This window comes from Panthera uncia, assembly GCF_023721935.1.
Source record: "Panthera uncia isolate 11264 chromosome B2 unlocalized genomic scaffold, Puncia_PCG_1.0 HiC_scaffold_24, whole genome shotgun sequence".
NCBI lineage: Eukaryota > Metazoa > Chordata > Mammalia > Carnivora > Felidae > Panthera > Panthera uncia.
Genome location: NW_026057580.1, coordinates 11,405,858 through 11,423,681, shown reverse-complemented (window position 1 = coordinate 11,423,681; position 17,824 = coordinate 11,405,858). Strand labels below are relative to the sequence as shown.

The window sequence follows — 17,824 nt, the reverse complement described above, 5'->3', positions numbered from 1 at the left end:
GGCTCAGTCAGTTGAGCGTCCAACTCTTGGTCTCAGCTCAGGTCATGATCTCATGGTTCATGAGTTCGAGCCCTGCATTGGGCTCTGTCCTCACAGTGCGGAGCCCGCTTGGGATTCTGTCTCCTTCTCTCTCTGCACCACCCCCCCCCCCAACTTACTATCTGTATCTTTCTCAAAATAAATAAAAATAAACTTAAAAAAAAAGAAAGTGGTCCAGTTTCATTCTTCTGCATGCAGCTGTCCAGTTTTCCCAGCATTATCTATTGAAAAGACTGTCTTTTCCCCATTGTATATTCTTGCCTCTTTTATTGTAGATTAATTGACCATATTTATTCATTTATGGTTTATTTCTGGGCTCTCTATTCTGTTCCATTGACCTGAGTCTATTTTTGTACCAGTACCATACTATTTGACTACTACAGCTTTATAGTCTATCTTGAAATATGGGATTGCATCACCTCTAGTTTTGTTCTCCTTTCTAATAATTGTTTTGGCTTGTGCTTTGTTTCTTTTTATTGCCAAATATTATTCCACAGTGGGGATATATACACACTTTATATAACCATTCATCTATTGATGAACGTTTGTGTGGTTTCTGTATTTTGGTTATCATGAAAAATGCTGGCATGAACATTCATGTACAAGAATATGTGTGGATAGGGGCCCTTGGATGGCTCAGTCGTTAGGCATCCGACTTTGGCTCATGGTTTGTGAGTTTGAGCCCTTGCATCAGGCTCTGCACTGGTGGTGCGGAGCATGCTTGGGATTCTCTCTCTCCCCCTCTCTCTGCCCCTTCCCCACTCTTTCTCTCTCTCAAAGTAAATAAAGAAAATTAAAAAAGAGAGAATGTGTGTGGATATATATTTTTATTTCCCATTGATATATACCTACAAGTGGAATTTCTACGTCATATGGCACTTCTCTTTAGCCTTTTGAGGAACTGCCAGATTATTTTCTAAATTGACTGCACCATTTGACATTCTCACTAGCAGTGTTTGAGGGTTCCAGTTTCTCCAATCTGTCTTTTTGAGTCTAGCCATTTTAGTGGGTATGAAGTGGTATCTCATTGTAGTTTACATTGCGTTTACCTGATGGCTAATGATGTTGAGCATCTTTTTATGTGCTTATTGATCATTTGTATTTCTTTGGAGAAATGTTTATTCAGATCCTTTGGCCATTAAAAAAAATTTTTTTTTTAGCATTTATTTATTTTTGAAGGAAAGAGACACAGAGCGTGAGTGGGGGCGGGACAGAGAGCTAGGGAGACACAGAGTTCGAAGCAGGCTCCAGGCTCCAAGCTGTCAGCACAGAGCCCGATGTGGGGCTCAAACTCACAAACCACAAGATCATGATCTAAGCCCAAGTCAGTTGCTCAACCGACTGAACCACCCAGGCGTCCCTGTTTGCCCATTTTTAAATTTGGTTATTTTTCATTACTGAATTTTAAGAGTTCTTTATGTATTCTAAAATTTTTAAAAATGTTTTTATTTATTTTTGAGAGCAAGAGAGAGAGAGACAGAGTACAAGCAGGGGAGAGGCTGAGAAAGAGGGAGACACAGAATCCGTAGCAGGCTCCAGACTCCAAGCTGCCAGCACAGAGCCTGAAGTGGGGCTTGAGCTTATGAACGGTGAGATTAGGACCTGAGCCAAAGTTGGATGCTCAACGGACTGAGCCACCCAGGTACCCCTCCCTTTTTTTTATAATAATTTTTAAAAATGTTTTTATTTATTTTTGAGAGAGAGAGAGGGAGAGACAGAGAGAGAGAAAACGAGTGGGGGAGGGACAGAGAAAGAGGGAGGAACAGAATCTGAAGCAGGCTCCAGACTCTGAGCTATCAGCACAGAGCCCCACATGGAGTTCTTTATGTATTCTAAATACAAGTCCTTTAACAGATATATGATTTACAAGTATTTTATACCATTCTGTGTGTCATCTTTTCATTTTCTTGATGGTGTCCTTTGAAGCACACAAGTCTAAGTTTTTATAAAGTGTAATTTAGCTATTTTTTTCTTTTGTTACTTGTGTACTCGGTGTCATATCCAAAAAACTATTACCTAATTCATGGTCACAAAGATTTATGCCTATGTTTTCTTCTAAGAGTTTAATAATTTTGGCTCTTACATTTAGGTCTTTGATCCATTTTGAAGTAATTTTCATATATGGCATGAGGTGGGGATCCTATTTTATTCTTTTGCATGTGGATATCCAGTTGTCGCAGCATTAGTATGCCTTTTTACAGATGAATACATTGTAGACTCCCTGAAAAAAGGGACAGTGTCTGATTTTGCTCATCTTTGTCTCCTCAGGATTCATTTAGCCCCATGCCTGACATATACAAGATGCTCAATAAATACAGGCAGAGTGAATGAGTATATGAGTGACTGAGACTCAGAGAGGTTAAATAACTTACATGGGTCAGTCAGCTGGAAAGTGGCCATATGTGGTTCAAACCCAAGGTTTTCCAGTCATTTCTAATTACAAGTTGTTGTGCCTCTAGGTTTCCAAAACTGTCTCAGGTTACCAAAAGCTCTTTATCACAAGAAACCAGATTTCCTCAAAGTTTCATTTGATGTCCCTCTCTGTACCTTTCCAATAATTCCATTGTTTATGAACAGGCAGCCACACTTCTCAAACCCTCAAAGGGATGAGGACAGCCTCATGTCCCTTCCACCTCTGACTCCCCTCCTCTTTCCACCCTCTCCAGCCACAGAGACAAAGACTCTACTTCCTTCTGTGGAGGTTTTGTAGTTGGAAAACTCTTCTAGATGTCTGACCACAGCCTCCTGCTGCAGAATTTTACCATAAATCCCCATGAGTGTTAGGTATAATAGTTTATTATGGGACCTGGTTTGGTGTGGGAGACATTTTGACTGTGCAGGAAGCTTTATGTGCTCTGCACTGAGTGAAGTACAGTTTGGGTGAAGCCCTCTGCCCTTGCTCTAGTCCCACCTTGGTGCTCCCTTCATAGACCATGCTTTCTGATTCAGGGTATAGCATGCCATCTCAGAGAAAGAAGCCAGATGGCATAAACCTCAGTTCTAAAACATTCTGATGGACTCACCTCTTTAGGGATGAGGACAAGGGAGAGCCTGGAAGAGAGAAACTTTTGCTCCTTAAAGCTTCCCCAGTTAAAGCCAAGACTGGTGAGAGAGTTGGGCGGAATTACCAGCCCCCACCCTGACAATGTTGAGTTTGGGCTCCCCCTGTTGGGCCCTTTGGAAAATAATTATGTGAACTACAAAAAAATTAACATAAGGCTGGGGGCAAAAGAAATAATGTTTATGGAGAGCTTGCTATATACTAGGCATTTTGTTTAGGCATTTCATTTCATTCTTTTTTAAAACTATTATTATTATTATTATTTTATTTTGGAGAAAGACAAAGAGAAAGAACAAGAGTGTGCGAGTGGGGGGAGGGGCGGAGGAAGAGAGAAAGAATCTCAGGCAGGCTCCACGCTGAGTGTGGGCTCCATGCCAGACTCAATCTCATGACCCTGGGATCATGATCTGAGCCAAAATCAAGAGCTGGACTCTTAACTGACTGAACCACCCAGGCACCCCTCATTTCATTCTTAAGTAATCCCATAGGTAGGTTTTTATCAATTGTCTTTTGTAGAGTTGGAAACCGAAACTTGCCCAAAGTCATACAAGGATTTGAACCCAGAGCTTTGACTCCCTAAAGTCCATACATTTTCTAGTACTCTGAGCCAAGAAAGCCAGCAGGCAAAAATGGCACATAAGGGCCCCTCCCTCCCTTCACTTCCACTGAATCTATTGCTTATTTTGTTGAGACAGTTCGGGGACCTAAGAATGCTCTGGGGAATCCCCTTGAACCATTGGTGTGCTTCAGCCAGCTCAGTCCAAATGGTGAGAACAATCTGTTAACAAGCTGGTTGTTAAATGGGTTTTTAGTTGGAAAGAGGTCATGATGAGAGGGAGCTTTTACATCATGGAAATTGGTAATCAGGGTCCTACTCCTCTAACCCCACATGCTGGTTTATCAGCACACCACTGTAACTGAACTCTCCTCTGAGGTCACAGATGCCCTAACAGAGCCTTAACTTTGAGGCCTTGAGTGAGAGCTGAGAATGCCCCCAGTGGTCACAAACCTTCAGGTGCAGGCTGAGGAAGGATAGACATTACCGTTGGAAAATGAGGAAGTGTGTGCACATGGGAGAGAGAAAAGAGACTGTAAAATATTGGTTATTCACACGTAAATAAAATGCCAGCGTTTTTAATCATGGGGATTTTGGGGGGAAGGGTTGTGATCTGTCATTAAGTTCTTTTTTTTCAGAGCAATGAAAGAGATCCAATTCTTGTGGGAACTAGAAAAGTGCCCTGGGTCGACGGGGGTGGGGGGGGGGGTGGGGGCTCTGCACAGCACAGAAGAGGGGAAATCTCATTTGTGGAAGGAAAGATGACTCTGAGCCTTGAGGTCTTGGGGTGGGAGGCAGTTTGCTTTTTGTTATTTTGCTTTATTTTTTAAGTTTATTTATTTATTTTGAGAAAGACACACAAGCGTGAGTGGGGGAGGGGCAGAAAGTGAGAGAAACAGAGAATCCTAAGCAGGCCCCGCACTCCCAGCGTGGAACTCGAACCAGTCTCCCCTATTTTATTTTATTTTATTTTATTTTATTAAGTTTACTATTTTGAGAGAGAGTGTGTGTGTGCACAAGCAGGAGAGGGGCAGAGAGAGAGGGAGAGAGAGAGAATTCCAAGCAGGCTCTATAGTCTCAGCGCAGAGTCCTATGTGGGGCTTGAACTCATGAACTGTGAGGTCATGACCTGAGCCGAAATCAAAATCAAGAATGGACACTTAATCGACCCAGACATCCAGGTCTGCCCTGAGAGGCAGTTTATAGACCACATTCCTGACTGAGACTGCAACTGGGATCCTTTTACCTGCCAGGTGGTGACAAGCCTCCCAGATTACCCAGGGCTACAGGAGTCTGTGAAGAGCAAAATAACTCTAAGCATCAGGAGAACAATCTCCAGAGCCAACTCTGGGTGCTTTGTAGTCACCTCCATTTGAGGACTGGAGTCAGGGACTTTCCTCAACTGGTCTACGTGCTGCAAAGAAACAGCCGCCTTTTGTAATAAAAGAGGAACATCTGGGGGATGCAGTTGGAGGGAGCATCTCCTTGGGGAGGGGAAGGGACTTCCCAGCCCTGCCTTGTCCCCAGAAGTTTCCCTGTCCCTTTATGCTTGCAAGCAACCACTGTTGAAGCCATTGGCCCCACATGGACTCAGAACAATTAAATAATACTTCCCTAAAGGTCTAGAGTTAAGAAGATAGTAAAGAACTGAGTAGCAGGTAACTAATCTGATTCACAAGACAGCTGATTTACCTTCAGCCCACAGGCAATTACAGGGATTGCTCCTCCTTTGCTCCTGGCTTGCTGCCTCCATCTCAAAAAGACTCCCTGAGTCGGAGGGAGAAGGATAGACAGCTGCAAGTTCATATCCATGTCTGCCCAAGGCTCTCATTCTGAGTTCCAGGTCCTTGGCTGAGGACCGACCTCACCTATGCCTGCCTGATGCCAGAAATGCGCATCTCTAAGAGACCATGCTTACTGACAGGCATGTGACTTTGGCCTACAGGGCACACCAGGAAAGCCACAGTCCCCAGGAAACCTCATACAGTGAGGGGTGGAATGGGGCATTGTCCTTTGTTCCAGGTGTTGTGACTCTCAACCCTAGGGCTAGAGACTATGATCAAAGGGACACCTGATTGGATGCGCCAAAGCTATGACACTGATGTGATTTTTAGGGTTAATTAGCCCTTTGGGCAGGGCAGGCTTCCACCCACTGGTATAGCTCCCAGGCTAGGCGGGCCTGGGTAGACTTCAGGGGCAAGGCAGACAGCAGAAGGTGTGTGCAATGGGAAGGAGACTTGAACTCAGAGGCTGCTGGTTTCTGTTAGGCAGAGGTTAACAGAAGACCGTGACACAGAGACAGATAATATATCACCTAACTACTGACTGGTACAACACCTTCTCTAACCTTTGAGAGAGTCTGCTCCCACTGCTTGTTCACATCCATTCATTCAACAAATACTTATTAAGTTTCTCTTAGATGCTAGGTGCTACACAAGACACTAGATATAGTAGTGAATAGGACAGCCATCTTGCCCCCTTGGAGATCACAGGACATTGCGATGAAAGACATTGAACAAATAATTAAAGGGTGATGAGTGCTATGAAGGAAAAGTATAGGGTGTATTATGAGGTACCTAATTAGCAGGAGGCTCCAAGAGGACAGGGACCATGCTTAGCTTGTATACTAGTGCCAGTGTCTGGCATGGAGTAACCATGGACATGTTTGGTTGAGAGAACCAAGGGGTCTAGCTGAATAAAGGGTGTGTGTGTGTGTGTGTGTGTGTGCGTGTGTGTGTTGTGTAATTAACCCTCCTTTAGCTCAGCTTGGTAAGCAGCTTTTATAAAACTGCTGATCCTCTTGAATTAATGATAGGTAAGAGCATGATATTAATGAGATATTCACCATTAGAGGCAGCTTACTAATAGAACAAGCCCTGACATAGATTCCTTGCCACCTGAGTTTGAACCCTGAATCTACCACTTACTAGCTATGAGAATTTGAGCAAGTTGCCCACATTTGCTGTGCCTTGTTTTTGTAAATTCTATCTCCTAGCATTGTAAAGATATAAGGCAATGTATACTGTGACATTAATACTATAACTATTACTATAGTATAACTATTATATCTATCATAAATAGTATAGTATTATATATAACGTAGTATTATATACAGTATAATAACTATAACATACCTTAACTGTTAATATAATTAATAGCTATAATACTTGGTAGGTACTGTTATTTTTCATGTACACCAAACTTATATCCAAAAGGACTTTGGTAGTTAAAAGAAAAGACATAAACACGATAAACCTGGATATGACAGACAAGAGTAGAATAATAAATCACATAGAAAGGGAGGAGAGGGTGTGTTTACAGTGCTAGATAATATCTATGTAGAGAGAGGATGAACCCTTGGAAGGTGAATCAGAAGCCTTTCCTGTTGGAAAGGGGCCTCTGTGCTTGGCATGCTGGTGGCTTTTACCAACCTTCCTACCCCCCCAAAACAATCTCATTCCAACGAGTTCAGAATTTTTTAACCTCCAAAATCTGTTTGTAGCAAGTTTGGGATGAGGGATGGCGAAATGAAGGGGAGATTGATGTGTGTGCACCCATTGGCCACATTTGCAGAAAGGATAGCAGACCCTTTTGACCTTTACAAGAAGCACCAGATCTTGCATATCTCCAAATTAGATGATACATACTTATCCAGATTTTCCAGGCCTTTCTCAATTACATTTATGTTAAGAGGCTGCTGTTTCCTGTTTATATTCTCTTACCACGAGTTAACCGCTCTCCCTACTTTCACTTAAGTTTTGTATCTTGCTCTGTGAAAAACTTTTAAGCTGCCTGAAAACATTTCCTAAAATTGTTTCTCAAGTCTTTTTTCAAATATCTGCATTTATTGAGGATTAATAAAGCTAAGCTGCCATCAAGATCAAAATGCCTCTCTTTACCCCAATTTGCAATTCCTAAAAACCATTATTTTTTCAGAATGCTTCACATTTTCCTTCTATTAGTGTTAATGACTGACTTTCTTTCTGGGAAATTTTCACAAAGAAATGAAGTTTTTTAAAAAGTTTTTCCAGGGGTGCCTGGGTGGCTCAGTCGGTCAAGTGTCCGACTTCAGCTCAGGTCATAATCTCATGGTATGTGAGTTCGAGCCCCATGTTGGGCTCTCTGCTGTCAGTGCGGACCTGGCTTCAGATCCTCTGTCTCCCTCTCTATGCCCTTCCCCCCCCCTCAAAAATGAAAATAAACAACAACAAAAAAGTTTTTTCCAGTAGGTCTTTGCCTACTGGACTACCCACTGAGAAACACGGAGCTGCTTCCTGAAGCTGGGTGGTCAGCTCTCCTAGCCCAACCAGACCCAGCTGGGCAGTGCCATTCTTGCTGTGCCTCAGCAGGGTCTTCACAGACAATTGAAACAGCCTGAATAGGGGCGCCTGGGTGGCTCAGTCGGTTGAGCTTCTGACTTCGGCTCAGGTCATGATCTCACGGTCTGTGAGTTCGAGCCCTGCGTCGGGCTCTGTGCTGACAGCTCAGAGCCTGGAGCCTGCTTCAGATTCTGTGTCCCCTCTGTCTCTGACCCTCCCCCATTCATGCTCTGTCTCTCTCTGTCTCAAAAATAAATAAGCATTAAAAAAAAAAAAGAAACAGCCTGAATATAAAATTTGCAGATGTCATGTGTACTGATTATCCATATCAAGAAGACACAAACAAGTAATAAAGACATGCACCCCATTATTGCTTCACTGCAGTAATTCTAGATATGATTAGTTACAGCTAAAGAGTTAAGTCCCATTGTTAATTATGTTTTGGTGTTTTTGGGGGGCCAGAGTAATGGGTATATAATCCAAATGTTGCTCCTTTACAGGGGTCAGATGGATCTCACATGAGATCTAGTTTGCTTCTTTGCCTTGTGTGTCAATTCCTTGCCCTATCCTGTCATTATCATTTCGCCATTAGTGAATCTTCAAGGCCTGACCCTTGTTAGGAAATGATGGAAAAAAGTCAGTTGCTCTATAATTACCAATTACAGTGTGACTTCTTACAAATAAATGCACTCAACTTTCAGCATTACTCATTTGTTGTAAAATTGTAAAAGTCCATCTCTGTTTAGAGATGTGGTTCATGCTTTGCTTGCTCTACTTCCTGGAAAATAATCCAAAATGGTGATGGCCAAATGAAACACTGTGAGGGGAGCAATGGCTGGTCATGGGTCACATCACATGCAAAGCCCTGACTAGAGAAGCGTAGTATCTTCTGGACATCTTTTGCAAAGATGATAGACTTCTTTTTTTTTTTTTTTAAATTTTTTTTTCAACGTTTTTTATTTATTTTTGAGACAGAGAGAGACAGAGCATGAACGGGGGAGGGGCAGAGAGAGAGGGAGACACAGAATCGGAAACAGGCTCCAGGCTCCGAGCCATCAGCCCAGAGCCTGACGCGGGGCTCGAACTCACGGACCGCGAGATCGTGACCTGGCTGAAGTCGGACGCTTAACCGACTGTGCCACCCAGGCGCCCCGATGATAGACTTCTTTAGGTAGGCCTTGCTTAGATATTAAGTGGAAGAAGTTTTGTTGACTGTGTTATAGAGGTCTTTGGCCCATATATTGTATATATGTTGGCCTGTATATTGTATGAAACTTCAGTTATTATGTATAACTGCCAGGTGTTTAAAATAGGAAATGGGTAAGGAATGCATTCCTGAGAAGAGGGAGTGAGGTTGCCTTTAAGAGGAGGTGAGGGCGTTACCTATTAGGTTGTTGAGGGTATTAAATGGGATGATGCATGAAAAGGACAGCCCAGCACCTGGCAGGTAGTAAGAACTCAATAAATGTGAAATTATTATTACTATTATCTGCCTAGCATCTTCAGCCCCCTTGGCTTCATGTGCCAGCAACACTTCCCAACTTGTTCACTTCTTATCCTTCCTCAGGTTCTTTTGTTTATCTTAAGTTCTTCTTCTATCTTCTGAAATAATCGTATCTCATATCTACAGTTGAAGAGCTAAGAGCAGCGAGGGACCTCAGGTGCAGATGTAGTCATAGATAGGGATAATGGTGAATTCTCAGGTCTTTTAACTTAAAAAAGTTCAGGTCCTAGGGACTTTTTACCTTTTTCAAGATGGAGTCCTGTACTGTGTAGGTTACAGTTATTCTAGTCCATGGAGTGCTGGTAGTGGTATTTGTATCCCATCTGTCTTCCATTCCATATCACAGGCCCAGTTGTGATCAGGGATGTCAGCTCACTTCACACAATCAGAACTTGTTCATTTGGGGCACCCTGAATGATGCCAGATGGGCAAGAACCTGAATGAGAACCACCTCAAGAGAACCTCTTGCCTGGAACCTCATGGTGAATTGTTGAATGTTTTATACTCCTTGTTCTCTCCGCTACAGTCAGTTGGTCTGGGAAGAAGGGAGGGTGGGGAGCTGCGAGGGCCTTGTTATTTAGGCTCTTCCTCTGATAGTAAAGAGCCAATTGGAGGGAGCTGTTCCAACTCTGTGGTTCTGGGCTCTGAAGTGGTCTTTACCTACAATAGCAGTGATGCCTAGGCTCAGATCAGTGGGAAAACAGCCTGGAGTTTAGGAGCCTCAGATTTTTTTTTTTTTCAGATTCCCCTAAATGTCTCATATTTTTTTATGAGTTTATCTTTTTTTTTTAATTTTTTTAACGTTTATTTATTTTTGAGACAGAGAGAGACAGAGCATGAACAGGGGAGGGGCAGAGAGAGAGGGAGACACAGAATCTGACATGGGCACCAGGCTCTGAGCTGTCAGCACAGAGCCCGATGCGGGGCTCAAACTCACAGAGACCGTGAGATCATGACCTGAGCTGAAGTTGGACACTTGACTGACTGAGCCACCCGGGCGCCCCAAGTTTATCTTTTTTGAATCAGAATTGAAATAAATTCCAAATAGGCTGATATTTTTATCTTTATTTTTTAAATATTTATTATTTTTAATGTTTATTTATTTTAATTTTTTAATGTTTATTTATTTTTGAGAGAGTGAGAGAGAGACAGAGTAGGATTGGGGATGGGTCAGAGAGAGGGAGACACAGAATCTGAAGCAGGCTGAGCTGTCAGCACAGAGCCCGATGTGGGGCTTGAACTCACGAACTATGAGATCATGACCTGAGCTGAAGTCAGATGCTTAACCATCTGAGCCACTCAGGCGCCCTAATGTTTGTTTGTTGTTTGTTTGTTTATTAATGTTTATTTATTTTTGAGAGACAGAGACAGAGAGAGTGCAAGTTGGGGAGGGGCAGAGTGGGAGGGGGACAGAGGATCTGATGCAGGCTCTGTGATAAGAGCAGAGAGCCTGATGCAGGCTCAAACTCAGGAACCATGGGATCATGACCTGAGCTGAAGTCGGATGCTTAACTGACTGAGCTACCCAGGCACCCTTATTTATTTATTTTTGAAAGAGAGAGAGAAATCACGAGAGGGAGAGGGGCAGAGAGAGAGGGAGACAGAGAATCTGAAGCAGTCTCTGCACTGACAGAGTCTGATGCAGGGCTCAAACTAATGAACCATGAGATCATGACCTGAGCCAAAATTAAGAGTTAGATGCTTGGGACGCCTGGGTTTCTCAGTTGGTTAAGTGTGAGACTTTGGCTCAGGTCATGATCCCCCAGTTTGTTGGTTCAAGCCCCATGTAGGGCTCTGTGCTGACAGCTCAGAGCCTGGATCCTGCTTCAGATTCTGTGTCTCCCTCTCTCTCTGACCCTCCCCTGCTCACACTCTGTCTCTGTCTCTGTCTCTCTCTCTCAAAAATAAATAAGCATAAGAAAAAAAAGAGATGCTCAACCGACCGAACTACCTAGGTTCCCCTTATGTTTCTTTTAATGTGTAAGTTCTTTCATCCATTCTATTTTTCTCCTTGAAAGGTATTTGTTGAAGACACTGTGTTGTTGTTATTGTTTGTTTTGTTTTTGTCCTGTAGAGTTTACGTCAGTCTGGGTTTGGCTTATTTTGCAGGATTCCTCAGAGAATGTTGTGAACTTCCAACAGAAGGTAAATAATGTCTGTTTACCTCTCTCTTGTTTATGTTATCAGGCATTAATCATCATTGACTAATCTGTGATTTTCTAAGAGGTTGCAAAATGGTGATATTGGAATTCTATCATTCTGTTCTTCATTTACTAGCTGGACTACTTCTGTAAGAGAAATTCCTCATCAACCACGTGGTCAGGTATGGTTCCTATAGGAAAGGCAAGATAAATGTTGGCTTCTCTTTATGACCAGTTTTCAAATTATTGAGTTGTTTACCTACAACTCTCCAATTAAAAGTGACCAATTAAAAAAAATCATTATAAAGTCATGGGTTTAAATATATTTGATGTATTTTAGTTTATTGCAGTCTGTTGCGATTATTATTCTTATGAGTGCTTGAATTGTCCCATCTTTGGCAAGAGTCTCCTCACCTCCTTTTGATGTAGTCCTAAGATACTTTGATAGCTTCTTGAGTTTTTGTTATAATGAAACATCCAAGCACATCTTATACATTTCCTTCTCCAGCCTGAGAACAAAGCATTTCTTTAAGGTTTCCATTGATAGGAAATGGCAATTAGAGACCACAGTCTGAATCCCAAGGACACTCATTGCTATTGGGTTGATCCTTGTTTTCTAGGGCCTTCTGGTGGACAGGAAGTACAAACATATATATTCTAACATAAAGTCATTCTTTGTTTATACTAATATTTTGATTTAAATAAGACTTCCATTATTTTACATGACTTCATCTAATATCTACTCTTTCTCCCAACCAAATATTTCAGTTCCCAAACATACCAACATTTGCTTTATCTCTCCATATTATCACCTTAATTGATTAGTCATTAATCAATTAATATAGAAATGAAAACCATTTTTCAATTTTGTTTGTCCTTAGGATATATCTCACAAGGCATATACAGTCAAGTTAGTATGGTTTAAAGTTGTTTGAAATAGTTCTTCTCTTTGTGATTATACCACTAACTGTGCAGATAGGTTTTGTTTTATTTTTCTTTTGCTCTTTAAGGAAAGCTTTTTGTTTGTTTGTTTTGAGAGAGAGAGAGAGAGAGAGAGAGACCGTGCGTGCGAGCAAGGAAGTCAGAGGGAGAGGGAGAGAGAGAATCTTCAGCAAGCTCCATGCCCAGCATGAAGCCCAACTAAGGGCTGAGTCTCATGACCATTAGATCATGACTTGAGCCAAAATCAAGACTCTGATGCTTAACCGACTAAGCCACCCAGGCACCCCTGGGGAAAGCTTTTTAAAGTTAATTTTTTTGGTAATTATTTAAAATATTTACACAGTTTCAGAGTCAGATCTACAAAACAAAGTATATCAGAAAAACCTAATTTCTATCCCTATCTCCTCTACTTGATTTCCTCCTTCTCCCATACATAGACATTTTAAAAAGTTTTTAGCTTATTCTTCCATTGTATATATATATATATATATATATATATACATATATTATTCTTAGATATATAGTAACATTTTATGTAGTTTTCCTCACTTTTTATTTAAAAAGTTATTTTATTGAGATATTTATATATAGTTCTACCTTGCTTTTTCTAGACAATGTATGCTGGTGATCATTCCATGACAGTATATAGAGACATTTTTTAACCCCCCCCTTTTGTTAATGCTGCACAGTACTTCATATTTAGTTCAACCAGTTTCTTATAGTTGTACATTTGGACTGTTTCTATATTACAAACAGGGCTGCAATAAATAACCTATGTAAACACTTTTCCATATTTTTGCCAGTGATTTTTTTAGATAGATTCTGAGAAATGGTATTACTGGATCAAAGAGGAAATGCATATGTAATTTTACTAGATATGGCCAACCGAATTACCCTTCATAGGGGTTGCCTCTTTCTGCATTCCCATCAACAGTATACTAAAATGACTGTTTCCCCACAGCTTTGCCAACAAATTGGTTGGATTTTTGCCAATTTGATAAGTAAAAAACACTACTTTAGTACAGTTTTGATTTGTATTTTTCTTGTTAGAAGAAAGGTTGAACATTTTTTAAATATGTTATGGAGCCCTTTTCATTTATTTCTGTGAACTGTTTGTTCATGTCTCTTCCAATTTTAAAAAACTTTTTAAAAACTGATTTAAGTAATGTCTATACCAACATGGGGCTCAAACTCACAACCCAGAGATCAAGAACTGCATGCTTCAGGCACCTGGGTGACTCAGTCGTTTAAACATCTGACTTTGGCTCAGATCATGATCTGACAGGCCGAGAGTTCAAGCCCCGTGTTCGGTTTTGTGCTGACAGCTTAGAGCCTGGAGCCTGCTTCAGATTCTGTCTCCCTCTCTGCTTCTCCCCAACTCATGCTCTCTCTCTCTCTTTCTCAAAAATAAATAAGCATTAAAAAAAAAAAAACAAAGAAAAAAAGAGTTGCATGTTCTTTCAACTGAGCCAGCTAGGTGCCCTGTTCTTGCAATTTTTAAGTTGAGTTTGTAGGGGCAGAAAAAATTTCCCTTCTTCCTTTCTAGGTTCTTTGGCTGGTCTAATAGTTAAATTGACAAAGATTAACAGAAGAAAAACACAATTTATACTTACAAGAGCCTCATAAAAAATATGACATTCCAAGACAGTCAGGCAACTGAGGTTTATCTGCTGGCCTGAGCTAAGGAATGGGATAGAGGCCTAGGGCTTCAAAGGGGATGGGGGCAATTCACAGGAAGATAAAAAGAGGCATTATTTTGTAGTCATGTGTTTGCCCTGTCAAGCAGGTAAGTCAGATAAAAAGTTATCAGTGCACCTGGCTGGCTCAGTCAGTAGAGCATGTGACTCTTGATCTTGGGGTTGTGAGTTTGAACCCCATGTTGGGTATAGACATTACTTGAAAAAAAAAAGTTATCTCTGGTAATAGCTCTCTTTATGGTTCAGGTCCCTATATAAGTTCTTTTAGGCATTGAGGGAAGATAAAAAGCTTTTCCTGAGTCTGCTGGGTGTTGATTTCCTTCAGGTCAAAATAATTCACATGCCAAAGTGGCACATTTTAGAGTGGCTTATTCTGCTCCCCTTAAAGTTGTTGGTTCTTTTCCCTCTAATTTTAGAAGTTCTTTATATATTAAGGATGTTAGCCATTTGTGACATGTTTATCATTTTACCGTGCTTATGGTAATGTTTTCCTTATGAAAGTGTTTGCTTTTAAATTGTTTTAAAGTTTATTTATTTATTTGAGAGAGAGAGAGAGAGAGGCAGAGAGAGAGGGAGAGAGAGAATCCCAGCAGGCTCTGCACTGTCTGTGCAGAGCCCAGTGTGGGGCTCTAACTCACGAAATGTGAGATCATGACCTGAGTCAAAACCAAGAGTCTAATGCTTAACTAACAGCTACCCAGGTGCCCCTTCTATAGTTTCAATTTTTAAAAAATATCCTATGTAGAAGTTATCCTTTTGTATGCTATGATAAATGGATCAAATTTTATTCTTTTTGTATAGAGTCTCAAATTTATTTATTACTATTTCCCCTCCCTCCCTTCCTTCAGCCTGCCTTTTCCTGGACATTGTATTCTTTCCTAGGTTTGCCAAAACTGGACATGGATCAAAATAAACATCTGTTCGACTCCCTGCACTTGATCCATTTTGTTGCCTGTTTTTCTTTCCTGTACTCTTTGTGATTTCTGCACAGTGTTTTTCCAGCAGCTCAAGGGAGTTATGACCTTTTGAGTTTCAGGAAGAGTGGGCTAAAGATCTGTCCAGAGAGTGATTCAAGCTGGAGCAGGTCCTGCCGAGGCTGAGGAGGGCCAGCTCTGCTTGGGGGTGAGGATAGGATTGGGTAGAAAGTGGTTTCCTGGGGGCAAAGTGGGGGTACTCATTCAGGACCATTCAGGAGCTCAGTTGTTTCCTGTTCCCATATACCTCCTGCTCTTGTTTTCTATGTTTGAAAGTATCAATTTTCTAACTGAGGAAGACTGGTGACAGAAGGAAGAGAAGTGGACAGTAAAAGGGAAGAATGGGATACAGAGATTGGAACTTCTCTTCCTCTATACTCACGTGATAGTCAGGGCAGCTCCATATCATCAATGCCAGCTCCCACCTGCCATTTTCTACAACCAAGTGCCAGGTACTCTGCTAAATGCTTTATGGGGAGTAAGTCATCTAATCTTGACCTGTTAGTTGGCTAAGGTTGTTACTACCAGAAGGGAAAAGAGGCTCAGAATTAAGGTCACACTTGTAAGTAGTAGGATGATGTCAGTCTGCATGACATTAAATTCCAGGCTCAATATGCCTAAGTCTGCGGCCTCTATAATAAAAGGTTCATAATACCCTATAGTTATATTTCCTCTTCCATCTGAGGACTAACCTCATCCCATTTCACTCCCCAGATCCACTGAGCTCAGATGTGGGCAGTGTGGTTGACTCTAGACTTTGCAGCCCTCATGCTGGGTTGTAAGTCTCTGTGGCCTGGGAGGGCCCCATGCTGGCCATCTTTTATTCCATTGCCAGCACAGTGCCTGGCACATTGTAGATACTCATTACATATCTGTTGGATAATTGAATAGATGAAAAAGAACGGGAAAAAGAAATGTGTGTTGGTGATGAAGGGGCAGGAGTAGAGGAGGCACAGGGGGAGAGAGGCAGATTTAGGGGTAAGACAGAGGGGCTGGAAGGTGCTGGACTGGTGACTGGAAGGGGTCCATGTTGATGTTTGTTCAGAAGCACAGAAAAGTTGTCACTTGCAGGTCAAGAAATATTTCAATTTTTTAACAACTTGATCATGAGGAAATGACCTAGACTGTAGTAATTTTCTGTCACTTATCCCTTATCAGAGGCATTTTATTTTCTGAATACATCATCTAATGGGTCCAGGACTGAACAGAGCTCCCCTCTGTGCAGCAGATATGCACTTCTGCTTCCATCCTTCAGATTTTGAATATTTCTGTTCCATATTCAAACGTCCTCAACTGTCCTTTCAATTGGAAAACAAAACACAAACACAAACCCTGACTGTCTTCTACAAACAAGTTAAGATGAAGAAGGTATTGAGCTCTTTCAGGTTGCAAAGAACAGAGAAACACTCAAGTTACCTTCAGGGGGGAAATTTTTCTAAGGCTATACAGGTAAGTAAGAAAAATAGGAAATGGCTTTTTCCCGTCTTGCAAGATGGTGGGTGAAAAAAGCTGAGAAGTGAGATACTAAGGAGAAGAAACCTAAAACCTAGAAGGCTGATGCTGGTGGCAGGGTTCAGAAGGGTAACCTCAAGGCTAAAACGGCAAAGAAGGGGAAGTGGGAAGTCCCATCAGAGCTGAAATCCTGTCCTAGTCAGAGGAATTGGCAGATATTTCCCCATTGACTATGTATTCCAGAAGGGCCATGTAGAAGAGGAAGTATTCAGCAGCTAAATCCGGGGTTGAAAAGAAAAAGAAGTTTCTTGCTATTGTCACAAAACCAGTTGGTGGTGACAATGGTGGTACCCTAGTGATTAAACTTTGAAAAATACCTAGATATTATCCTACTGAAGATGTGCCTTGAAAGCTGTTGAGCCATGGCAAAAAACTTTTAAGTCAGCATGTGAGAAAACTGCGAGCTGGTGTCACTCCTGGGACCATTTTGATCATCCTCACTGGGGGCAACAGAGGCAAGAGGGTTGTTTTCCTGAAGCAGCTGAGCAGTGCTTGCTACTTGTGACTGGACCTCTGGCCCTCAATCGAGTTCCTCTGTGTAGAACACACCAGAAATTTGTCATTGCACCTCCACCAAAACATCTCACTGATGCTTGCTTCAAGAAGAAGCTGTGTAAACCCAGACACCAGGAAGGTGAGATCTCTGACATGGTGAAGGAGAAATATGAGATTACAGAGCAGTGCGAAGTTGATCAGAAAGCTGTGGACTTGCAAATTCTGCCACAAATCAAAGCTCTTCCTCAGCTTCAAGGCTACCTCTGCCCTGTGTTTTATGTCATAAATGGAGTGTATCCTCACAAATTGGTGTTCTAAATTTCTTACAAAGAATCTAATTTAATAACTGATCCATTAGAAAGAAAGAAAGAAAGAAAGAAAGAAAGAAAGAAAGAAAGAGGGGTACCTGGGTGGCTCAGTTGGTTAAGCATCTGACCCTTCATCTCAGCTCAGGTCTTGATCTCAGGGTTGTGAGTTAGGGCCTCGCATTGGGCTCCATGCTGGGTGTGAAGCCTACTTGAAAGGAAGAAAGGAAGAGAGAAAGAAAGAGAGAAAGAGAGAGGAAGGAAGGAAAGGAAAGGAAG

General features: G+C 41.6%; 1 pseudogene; it reads left to right on the top strand.

Moving 5' to 3' along the window:
• Nucleotides 1-16,702: 16,702 nt before the first annotated feature.
• LOC125938200 (60S ribosomal protein L6-like) lies at nt 16,703-17,603 on the top strand (annotated as a pseudogene).
• The last annotated feature ends 221 nt before the right edge of the window (nt 17,604-17,824 follow it).